The 12,528-nt window shown below is 36.5% G+C and overlaps 1 protein-coding gene across 7 annotated transcripts in view; it reads right to left on the reverse strand.

The window, feature by feature from the left end:
• Positions 1-12,528, reverse strand: part of Camta (Calmodulin-binding transcription activator) — a 404,381-nt gene that overhangs the window by 35,118 nt on the left and 356,735 nt on the right. The window lies entirely within an intron of this gene.

Consider the following 12,528-nt stretch of genomic DNA (forward strand, 5'->3'; position numbering starts at 1 on the left):
GTGGAAAAGGAGATGGAAGATAGGGGTGATGAAAGAGTGCTGGGATGGTTTGGACACATGGAAAGAATAAGTGAAGAAAGATTAGTAAAATAGGTGTGAAAGGCAGAGGTGGAGGGAGTGAAATTGAGGGGACAACCGAGGATGAGGTGAAAAGGACACTGTGCATGAGGGGAATGTCTGTTGAGCAAGGAAGGGAGTAGGCAGGAGACAGGAAGAAGTGGAGAATGGCTATATATAGAAGATACTGTGATGCAAGGGAGGGGATAGGAGAGGGTAGGGAGTGGTTATGTATGAATTATATTTTAACACAACCCGAAAGGATTTTCCCATGTTTTCTCTTTTTCTGCATGAATGGGTGAAGAGGGGGGTGATTGGTGATTAAGTGAAGTGGCCTTGCTGTGGCTGTGCTGTGTTTTGCAGCATTGCTTCTCACCCAGGGCAGCTGGTGGGATACAGGAATGACTTGTCATCCATGAGGAGCTAAGATGAGAGGGAAGAAAGGGTGGTGGATGGGAGTGGAACGTGTGGGTGTGGGAACCTGCCTTTTGATATGGCTACCTCCCTTGTATGGGGGGAAAAAACCCTTGGTATATAGAGAGGTAGATACTTTTGAACTTTTTTAACTTACTTATGGTTCTAGTTTGAGCTACAAGCCTAGCATTTATACTATTCCTGTTGATACACCTATGGGGAAATATGAATTTGTGTATTTCCCTAGTTGTATTTACCTCATTGTATCTTATGGGACGGGGAGCTACGCTCGTGGTGTCCTGTCTCTGTTTCTCGCCACATCTAATTTGCCCTTAAATTCTTGTATTGTTTTTGCACACACTATTGTTTCGTCTAGTATGTTCCATACATCCACCACTCTGTAGTGAAAGCTGTTTTTTCATGTCTTTTCTATAACTGTCCTTTTTGAGTTTCTTTCCATGTCCTCTTGTGTTTCTCTTATTCCAATTTAGTAAGTCGTCTCTATCAAGGACTTCTACACCTTTCATAATTCTGTAGATGGTAAACAAATCACCTCTTTCTCTTCTTTGTTCTAGAGTCAGTAGTTATATTTTTGACAATCTTTCTTCATATGACATTTTTGATAGTGTTAGGGCCACCTTTGCATAGTGGACTAGTCCACTACAAAGATGGCCCTAACACTATCAAAAATGTCATATGATGGTGTTAGGGCCATCTTCGTAGTTGTTCTCTGGATTCTCTCAATTTTCTTTATATTTTTTTAGTACTGGGTGACCATAGTGTCGCTGCATAGTCCAATTTTGGCCTTATCAGTGTGACTAATATTTTTTTTACCATTTCTTCATCCAAGTAAAAGCCATTTTTACTGATCATAGCAAATTATAAGTTTTGCCGACAATTTTGTTTACATGTTTGTCAGGGGACATCTTTTATGATAATCACTCCCAGGTCTTTTTCAGATCCCACTTTCGTTACTTCTTTTTCACCAATCCTTTATTGTCCTGATATATATATATATATATATATATAATATATATATATATATATATATATATTTTACTTTTTCAAAATTCCATTATGCTACATTTCTTTATGTTGAAGTACACTTCCTACTTCTGACTCCATTCCCAGACCCTGTTCAGATCTCTCTGTAGGGAGTCACAGTCTATCTCAGTACTCACTTTCTTCAACAATTTTGCATCATCTGCAAGGAAGTTCATATAACATTCCACACCTTCGTCCATGTTATTTACATAGATAACAAACATTATTGGAGCCAATACTGATCCTTGTGGAATTCCACTAATTACCTCCTCCTAAGTAGAACTCTTATCTCTGAGCACTACTCTCATTTTTCTTCCATGCAAAAAGTCCTTCATCCATTTTAGTAGTTTTCCTTGTATCCCTCCCATGGTTTCCAATTTTCTTAATAGTTTTTTTGTGAGGGACTTTATCAAAAGCTTTTTGTGGTTCTAGGAATGCACAATCAGTCCATCCATCCCTTTCTTGTATTATGTCTAGTATTCCTGAGTAAAAACAGATAAAATTTGGTGTACACGATCTTCCCTGTCTAGATCCGAACTATCTTGGTCTTAGGATCTTGTTTTCCTCCAGATGTTTTATCCATCTATTTTTTCTTTCTCACAAATTTTAGCTACCGTGTTTGTGAGGGAAACAGGTCTGTAATTTGTTGGGTCTTCCCTTTTTCCTCCTTTATAAATTGGTACGATATCAGCATTTTCCTAGTCTTCTGTTATTTTTCCTTCTTTGAGTGAGCAACTATGTTATATATATTCTGTCTGTTAGTTCTTCTTTACATTCTTTTAATATCCAATTTGCTATTCCATCCGGGCCGTGCAATTTTCTGACAGCAAGGTTCATTATTTGATCCATTATTTCTTTCCGTGTTACTCTTATTTCCCTCATGAGGGGGGGTGGGGTTCCACTTCTCTCCCTTCATCCCGATGTTGCATTTTTTTCTCTAATGAAAACAGACTTCAAGTGTTTGCTCATGACTTCAGCCATTTCTGTATCTTATATGTATTTTGTATTCCCTTGGCGTAGTTTCACTATTTCCTGTTATTTTTTAGTTTACCATTTACATACCTATAGAATAGTTTTGACTGATCCTTACATTTTTCTATTATGTCTTTCATAGTTTCTTCTTCCCTGTGTATCTTTACATATTCGTTCCTTTGATTAATATATATTTGCCACTTTCTAGGTTTTTGTCTTTTCTCCATCTTTTCCAAGCTTTATCTCTTCTGTCTTTCGCTTTGCTGCACCTTTTATTAAACCAGCACTTAATATACACCTTTTCCTGTTTTTGCTTTGGGACATATTCATCCACTCCTTTGTAGGTTTTCATAAGAATCATCCATTTTTCTTCGACTTGTGTTCCTTCCTTGTAGAATTTTTCCCAGTTCACTTTAATTTTTTCCCCCCAAGTTTCTCAAAGCCCGTTTTACTATACATCATTCTTCCTTTTCTGTGCTTCCAATTTCTCTTTATATATATTTCCTTCTTTAGTTCTAACTCAAGTAGTATGTGGTCATTCTTCGCAATTGGAGTCTTGTATTCAATTTTGTCTACACTTTCAGGTTCTGACATAAATTATAAATCTAGTCTCGACGGTTTTTCGTTATGTCTAAATCTAGTATTTTCTTTTATCCATTGTGTCATTGTATGTTCTATAGTCATGTCGAGTAATACATTTCCCCATTGATCATCACCTTTCACTGTGTGTGTGTGTGTATTTACCTAGTTGTATTTTACGGGAAGGGGAGCTATGTTCGTGGTGTCCCGTCTTCATATCTCGTTTTATCTAGACTGTTTTTAAATTCGTGTATTGTTTTTGCACACACCACTTTCTTATCTAACTTGTTCCAAACATCTATTTACCCTGTTGGGAAAGCTGTTCTTTTTTAGGTCTCTTCTATAACTGTCTTTCTTGATTTTCTTTCCACATCCTCTTGTATCTCTCCTATCCCGTTTTATTAGATCCTCTCTATCAATAATTTCTATGCCTTTCATGATTCTATAAATAGTTATCAAGTCTCCTCTCTCTCTTCTTTGTTCTAATGTCTGTAGTTCAAGTTTTGCTAGTCTCTCTTCATATGATAGTCCTGAGAGTGTAGGTGCCAATTTCGTAGTTGCTCTTTGTATTCTTTCAAGTTTTGTTATACATTTGTTTTGTACTTGTTGACCATGTCGTCGCTGCATACTCCAATCTTGGTCTTATCAAAGTGACCAGTATTTTCTTCACCATTTCTTTGTCCAGGTATGAAAATGCCACTTTGATTGTTATTAAATTATAAGTTTCTTCAAAAAAATTTGTTGACATGTTTCTCAGGGGACATATTATTCATAATAATGACTCCCAGGTCCTTTTCATTTTCTACTTTTTTAAAATTTTTCTCCCAATTTATATGATCTCGCTATTCTTTTTTTTTTTGCTTCTTCCAATTTCCACTATACTACAGTTCTTAATATTGAATTCCATCTCCCACTTGCTACTCCATTCCCATACTTTATTGAGATCACTCTGTAGCGACTCATTATCTTCTACAGTGTTCACTTTTTTCAACAATTATGCATCGTCCACAAAGAAGCTCATACAACTTTCAACTCCTTCATCCATATCATTAATATATATATAGCAAACATTATTGGGGCCAGAAGTGTTCCTTGTGGAACCACTAATCACTTCATCCCAATTAGAGTGTTTGTCTCTTATCACCACTCATTTTTCTTTCATGCAAGAAGTCTTCTATCCACATCAGCAGTTTGCCCTGTATTCCTCCTGCAGTTTCTAATTTATTTAGCAATTTCTTATGTGGCACCTTATCAAAAGCTTTTTTCAGGTCTAGAAATGCACAATCAGCCCATCCATCTCTTTCTTGTATTACATCTATTAGCCTTGAATAGAAACACAGTTTGTGACGCATGATCATCCTTATATAAATCCAAATTGCCTTAGATTTAGTAGGTTATTTTTTCCAAATGCCTTACCAATCTAATTTTGATGATTCTTTCACATATTTTAGCTATCGTACTTGTAAGAGAGACCGGTCTATAGTTAGTGGGGTCTTCCTTGTTTCCCCCTTTATGTACTGGTACTATAGTTGCTCTTTTCCAATCTTCTGGAACTTTTCCTTCTTTCAATAAACTGCTTATTAGACTATCTATTTTGTCTGTTAGTTCATTCCTGCATTTTCTCAAAATCCAGTTTGCCATTTTATCTGGTCCATGTGATTTTCTGACATCAAGATTACTCAAGTGATTTATTATTTCATTCCTTGTCACTTCTATCTCTTTCATAGGAGGGACTTTCTCCTCCCATTCAATATCTCTGGGTTGTATGTTCTCCCTCGTAAACACCGATTTAAAATGCTTGTTCATAATTTCTGTTATTTCTATTTCCTCAGTGTATTCAACTCCTTGCCGTAGTTTCTCTAATTCTTGTTTGTTTTTCAGTTTGTTGTTTACAAATCTGTAAAATAGTGTTGGTTGATCTTTACATTTTTCTATGACATCTTTCTCATACTTTCTCTTTTCTGCTCTGCACACTTGTACATATTCATTTCTATAACTAGTATATATTTTCCATTTTTCAGGTCCTTTGTCTTTTTTCCATTTTATCCAAGCTTTGTCCTTTTTGTCTTTTAACTCCCTACATCTTTTGTTGTACCAACACTTTACATATCCTTTTTCTTGTCTTTGTCTTGGAACATACTTTTCCACTCCTTTATAATTCTTTGTCAAAATATTCCATTTCTCTTCTACTGTTGTTTCCTCCTTGTGTATCCTTTCCCAGTCTGCTTTTTGAAAGAGTTCTCTAATTTTATCAAAATTTGTTTTTCCATACATCCATCCTCCCTTTCTATATTGTTCATTTTTTCCCATGTATTTTTTCTTATTTAGTTCCAGTTCAACCAATATGTGGTCACTTTTACTTATTGGTGTCTTGTATTCAATCTTGTCCACTATTTCGGGTTCTGATGTGATTGTTAGGTCCAGTCTCGATGGTTCTTCCTCATTTCTTTACCTAGTATTCTCTTGTATCCATTGCGTCATTGTATGTTCTATAATCATATCAAGTAGGACATTTCCCCATAGGTCGTCTCCACCCTTCACTCTCATCTCTTCCCAGTAGATTTCGTTACAATTAAAGTCACCCATTATAACTATTCTTCCTCCATCTTCCATTATCTTATTCGTGTTCTCTCTCTTCCCAAGAGACTGTTTTAGGAGACACATAGTTTACTACAAACTCCCTGCTCTTCCCATCCCTGTCCTCCACTTCCATCAAAATCATCTCTATTCTTTCCATATGTGACATTCCTCACATTTATATCCTTCTTAGTCAGGAACATAACTCCACCTCCTTGTTTTACTTATCTCTTTTTAATCCAATAATTTTATGCACCATGTCCTACACTGTTGGGTGGTAGTGGATCTTTCAATTTTGTCTCTACAATTCCCATTATGTCCATTTCTTTTTCCATAATTCAGTTCGTTCAAGCCTGTTATTAAGCCATCTATGTTTGTGTAAGATACTTTTAATTTTCTGCTACTTCCATCGTGTTTTCTGCTTCCTTTCCGTTTTCTCTGCTATGAACCACCTCCTCACTTTCATATCCACTACTCTCCAATAGAATTTCTCTTTTTCTCTGTTCTTTTCTCGTTTTTTCCTTAGCTTCTAGTCTTTTTGTTTTCTCATCCTCTCTTTCCTCTTTATTCATTTCTCTTTTTATCCATACCTGTTTATATTGATCACTGTCGGCTAATTTACCTGTTTGCTAAGATATTCTCTGCTGTCATTTGTGACCTGAATTTGATCTTAATTGGTCTAGTCTTATCTGTATTGTTTTTCCTAGTCTATATATTTCTTCAATTTGTTTCCCTGTTTCTTGTCCATCCTCTTGAACTACTTCTAATACCTTGTTTACCATTTCCTTCTCCTCTTTTACTCTTGTGGTCCTATTTGGATTATACTTCACTTCCATCCCGAATATAATCATACATTTCATTTTGGCCGCTAAGTCTCTTACTATATTCTTTCCCTGTTTCTTGTCCATCCTCTTGAACTACTTCTAATATCTTGTTTACCATTTCCTTCTCCTCTTTTACTCTTGTGGTCCTATTTGGATTATATTTCTCTTCTATCCCTAATATAATTATACATTTCATTTTGGCCGCTAAGTCTCTAACTATATTCTCCTTTTCTCTCATCACTTTAATAACCGTGTCCTCAGTTTGTTCTTTGTTCTGTTATGTCACTATATCTCTAAATACAACTTTGTTGTTCTCTTGGACTTTTCTCCAACCCTGTGCTTCCTTTGCTATGGACTCTTTTATTTTCTTTATTCTTCTTCTTTAATTCCTCATTCTCATCCTATACTTCTTTTAACTGTCTTTTTAAATCTTCTATTTCTTTAGTTAGGTTTTGATTCTCCTTCTTTAGTTCTTCCAGTTTATCAACTCTTTGGGTAACCTGTGATAATTGGTCAAACCTAACCTCCCATTCTTCGTCAATCTTTTTTAGTTTCTCCTCTAGATTTACTAGTCGGGGGAGGTTGTCACCTCCTTCCTCCTTAAATCCATAAAAGCAGTTATCTTCTCTTTCCATTGAGCTGCTATTATCTATATTTCTGCTCTTGACACCTCTGCATCCTTGTTGTTCCTCGTCTGTGTATTCTGTCCCCCATTTGTTTACACCTCTCCTAAGATCCGGGGCCCGTTCGTCTCCTTCCTCATTTCCTTCCATTTTCCTCAATAATCCTCTCTTTCTCCTATTTCTTCACCTTTCCACTACACCACAAGCTTTCCCCCTTCCCTACTAATACAAGGTACTCCCTCATCATTGAGATCCACAAAAATTGCACTTCTTTTCCCTAGTTCCAATCTTCGCTGTGTATCCAACGTACGTGTGTGTGTGTGTGTGCACAATGCTCATTTTGCATAAATTAGGTAAATATATGTATGTTTATGCTTGTTTATATGCGCATGGACATAAGCTAGGGCTGTATACATGGGTGTGACCACACTCCTTCACACAAGTATATACACTCACAAGTAAATACACTTTAACAGTCAATGAAAATTATTCTAAATATCATAACGTTAGAATCACACCTTGATGGCACTCACATCATGCAGTGTCATGCACAGTACCACTGTCATGCAAGGTGAGATTTCTCACCTGAATGATCCATGCAATGGTAATTAAATTCTTAGCTGATGATACACACAACATGTAGAGCAACACAGTACATGAAGCCAGTCTGCCCATGTATAGGACACAACATGCAAGCAGCTGAATCTTCTGGAAATCTTTAACCATCCTGAATAAAATCATCTCACCTGTCAGGCTTTGCACAAGAGTTGATGGTTCAAGACTTATTTCCAACCCTGTATAGATTTTTCACGGACAAGTGAGACTGTCACACAGAGCCTAATGCTCTCCATGAGCTTGCTGGATGGTGTCTTAGTATGTCACCTCTACTTTTAGCTATATCTGCCTTATGTACTCATTTACAATCTGTATACTATGCTTGCTGTTGATGTGGTTCAAACTTGCCCCAATCCCAACATAGTGACACTTTCTGGGTTATGTTCTGGCTTAGGATAAATAATTTCATTCAGCTGGAATGGTGGAATGTGGCTTCAAAAGAACTGTGATTGCCCAAGCCCCTCTTCACTACTAAAACACTGAAGTGTGGTAGCATATATGCATACAGAAGTGTGTGTGTGTGTGTGTGGATGTATTTCAGAATATATTTATATATACAAACATATACACCTTATCCTTTTGCAATTCAAGTAGAACAGACAATTCCATTTACTTGGTGAAATGAAATGAACAAAATGGGGTCTCAATCAATGGCGATCCTATTGTGTCCTGAGTACAAGCAAAATTATCTGGTATCAATTAGCCACAAGAAAACCTGTCAAGTGTGTCATGTTGAAGAGGATAAAACGTGTCAGCCAATCAGGAGAGTGTCAACAATATGAAACCACAAGAATGATACCCGGGAGGAAACTGAAATTGTACTGTCATGTGATGGGGACAAAAATGCCCATACATTATTCCTTTGTCACAAAAAGGTGACTAAATGCAGCCCTAGCAAAAAGATTGGGAACCATACCCATTCCCATCCATTTCACTCCTCTCCACCAGCCTTTTCACCCTTCCCATCTCAGCTCCTCGTGGATGACTAGTCATCCCTACATCTGCCAACTGCCCTCGGTCAAACGCAATGGAGCAAGACACTGTACATCCACAGTTAGGTGGCTTCACTTAACCACTTGGTACGATGATGCCTACGTAAGCATCATGAGGCATGATTGAGTACATGAGGATATCGATGTCGGCGTCTTGATTATATATATATATATATATATATATATATATATATATATATATTGTAGTTGTACGTGAGTTAACCCCAGATTCTGTGGACTGGTTTGATTAAGTTTTCTGTATTTATTTTTACTCTGAGTAAAAGAGAACGAGTAATACAGTAGTGAATTTATTTATATTCTATAATGTGACTAGTGTGATGCAGCGTACATATGGCAGCCGATGCTGCGTGCGAGACTTTGACCTGTACTAAAGTAGTTAATTGGTGATCCCCCCTCTCCCCTCCATCCCCTGGTACAGAAAAAAAGACAAGGAGAAACCCCTTTAGGAGGCACCAAATCATCATTCACACATAAGCACCCCCTACTCCTATCCCTTTCCTAATATATATATATATTATATATATATATATATATATATATATATATATATATATATATTGGAAAACTGTAAACACCAGACTCAATTGAAGGAGTTTATTTGCCCGACAATCCGATTCCTGTCCAGGAATCGTCTTCAGGGGGTATGAATATGATTCCTGGATGGGAATCAAAACGTCGGGCAAATATACCCTTCCATTGAGTCTGGTGTTTACAGTTTTCCAACATGGATCCCAGACTCCAAATCTTCACTTACATATATATATATTTATATATATATATATATATATATATATATATATATATAGATTTGTGTGAGTGTGTTTTAATATATATATATATATATATATATATATATATATACATACATATATATACACACACACACACACTATTGTCAAATTGACAGTGAAGATTGGAACTCTGGAAAAAGTGCAATTTTCATGGATTTCAACCAACTAACACTAGTTATACAAAGAGTTGATAAACTGGAAGAACTAAAGAAGGAGAATCAAAATCTAATTATAGAAATAGAAGAATTAAAAAGCAGTTAAGAGAAGTAAAGGATAAGAATGAGAAATTAAAGAGGAATAATAAAGAGAATAAAGAGTCCATAGCAAAAGAAGTAATTGGTTGGAAAAAAGTCCAAGAGAATAACAAAATTTAATTTAGAGATATAGTGAAACTATAGATGAAAAAAAGCTATGCCAACATGTTTGCAGATGACATAAAAGTCATAAGAAGAGTAAAAAACGAGGAGGATGGTACACTATTGCAAAAAGATCTAGACACTATTTTTGTATGGAGCCAAAAAATGAAATGGGCAATTGTGGTAAAAGAACACCACTAAACTATTCTTTGGGAAGTGAGCCCACTACAAAAGCAAAGAAAATAAAATTTTGTAAGTCTTGATAAAACACAACCTGTCACCTGACAATTATATCAGCAGAATATTAAAGTGGCATTCCACTATATGGATTAAGGGATGACGAAAAAACTCATCAAAACACTGATAATTCCAAGATTGGAATATGTATCAATAGTATGGTCCCCACACAGAGTGAAGGATATAAGCTAGATTGAGAGAATACAAAAGGCAGCAACCAAACTGGTCCCCAGCCTAGCAGATAAACCATATGAAGAAAGACTAAATGTACTGGGTCTGCCAACTTTGAAAGATTAAAGAGAAAGAGGTGACATGATTACAGTGTTCAGGTCAATAAAAGGGATAGATTGCATTGACAGAAGAGATCTGATTAAAGATACAAGGACTTTAAGAGGTCATGGGAATAAATTAAGAAAGACCACATGTCTAAAGGATATGAGGAAATAAGTTTTCTATATAGATGCATAAATATGTGGAGTAGCTTAGAAGGTGATATAGCCCAAGCTCAAACAATACATGAGTTAAAGTCTAAATATGATAATTGGAAATCAAGGATTTAGAGTTGGAACTGTACATGAATTTGAGTCTAGGTATGTTAAAAAATTAGTGAATAGAAGATGGGATCAAACAAGTGTTGCTCCTTTCCTGCATACTACAATAACCGGTAGGCAAATTAGATAAATACAGCCACTCTCCACTCATCCCTATCTCCTGCCATCTCTCCTCCTTGCATGACAGACATTCCCCACTTGTTCAATTCTCCCTTCACCCCATCCATCCATCTCATCCTCATTTGTCCCCTCAAATTCACTTCCTCTACCTCTGCCTTCCACACCTCTTTTAATGATTTTTCTTCAATCATTCTTTCCATGTGTCCAAACCATCCCAGAACTCTTTCATCAGCCCAATCTGTCATCTCCTTTTCAACTCCCACTTTCCTCCTCACATCCTTGTTTCTCACTCTATCCAATCTAGTAACCCCTACCATACTCCTCAGACATTTCATCTCAAACACATTCATATTTTTCCTCTCTGTCTTTCTTAGCCACTTCAGTATGACTCAAATTCTTGTGTGTAGCATCAGCTGCCATCTGTAATTTGCATCACACTACTTGTATTATAAAATATAAAGTCACAGTTGTATTATTCATTCTCTTTTACTCTGAGTAATAATAAACACAGAAAATGTGATCAAACCAGTTCACAGAATCCAGGTTTAACTCATGTACAACAACAAAAAATATATAATCAAGATGCTGATGTTGGCATCCTCATGTACCCACTCACACCTCATGATGCCTACGTAGGTGTCATTGTACCATAGTGGTTAAATTCCAAGTCTCTGCCTGACACAAAGCCATTGGCACAATCACACCTTCATACAATCTCCTCTTCGCATCCATTCCCAGATGCTTATTTCTCATGATACTTTTTAATCCCCCAAGGTATTTACTTGCTTCTCTCAGTCTACAATTTACCTCTACCTCTACTCCTCACTTTCTTGTCACATGTGATCTCAAATACCTAAAGCTATCCACTTCCTCCAGTCTCTCTCCTTTAAGACTTCCAACTCTCTGCCATCCTCTTCCCTTGTACATCTCATCACCTTGCTTTTACCCACATTTACCTTCAACTTTTTCCCATCACATACCTTCCCAAACTCTGTCACTAACTCCTCTGACCCTGCCGCAAGTGCAGTTTCATCAGTAAACAAAAAATGGTTCACCTCCCACTTTTCTCCATTTTCTTTAACTATCTCTAGTCCCTTGCCTGTTACCCTTACCTATACTTCCTGCAACATCCTATCCATGTACACATTGAACAGCCACAGCAATATGACACATCCCTGACACAGTCCCACCTTTACCTCAATTCACTCACTCTCTCCATTTCTAATTTTAACATAGGCTCTATCACTCTTGTAAAAACTACTGACTGCCCTTAACAGCTTTCCCCAATCCCATATATCTACAAAACCTCCCACAGTGCTTTACTGTCTACCCTATCATAAGCCTTTTCCAAATCCATAAAGGTAAAAAAAATATCTTTACCTTTTGCTAAAGCTTTCTCACATATCTGTTTTACCACAAAAGTCTGATCCATGCAATCCCTACCTTTCCTAAACCCACACTGTTCATCACCAATTACTCCCTCTGTTCTTCTCCTAATCCTCTCAATTAAAACCCTCCAATAAACCTTTCCAACTATACTCAACAAACTGATTCCTTTGAAACTAATGCACTTACATTTGTCCCCTTTTCCCTTGTATAGGAGATCTATATAGGCACTCCTGTATAGTTCTGCTATACATAAATAAATAAATAAATAAATAAATAAATAAAAACAGAATAAAATTGCAAATACATCATGAGGAAACAAGTCCAATTGTGAGGCTCATGAAGTAAAGACAGAAATCTCTAAAATCA

Source organism: Oratosquilla oratoria, chromosome 41 (genome assembly GCF_046742065.1).
Source record: "Oratosquilla oratoria isolate Oo_2021 chromosome 41, ASM4674206v1, whole genome shotgun sequence".
NCBI lineage: Eukaryota > Metazoa > Arthropoda > Malacostraca > Stomatopoda > Squillidae > Oratosquilla > Oratosquilla oratoria.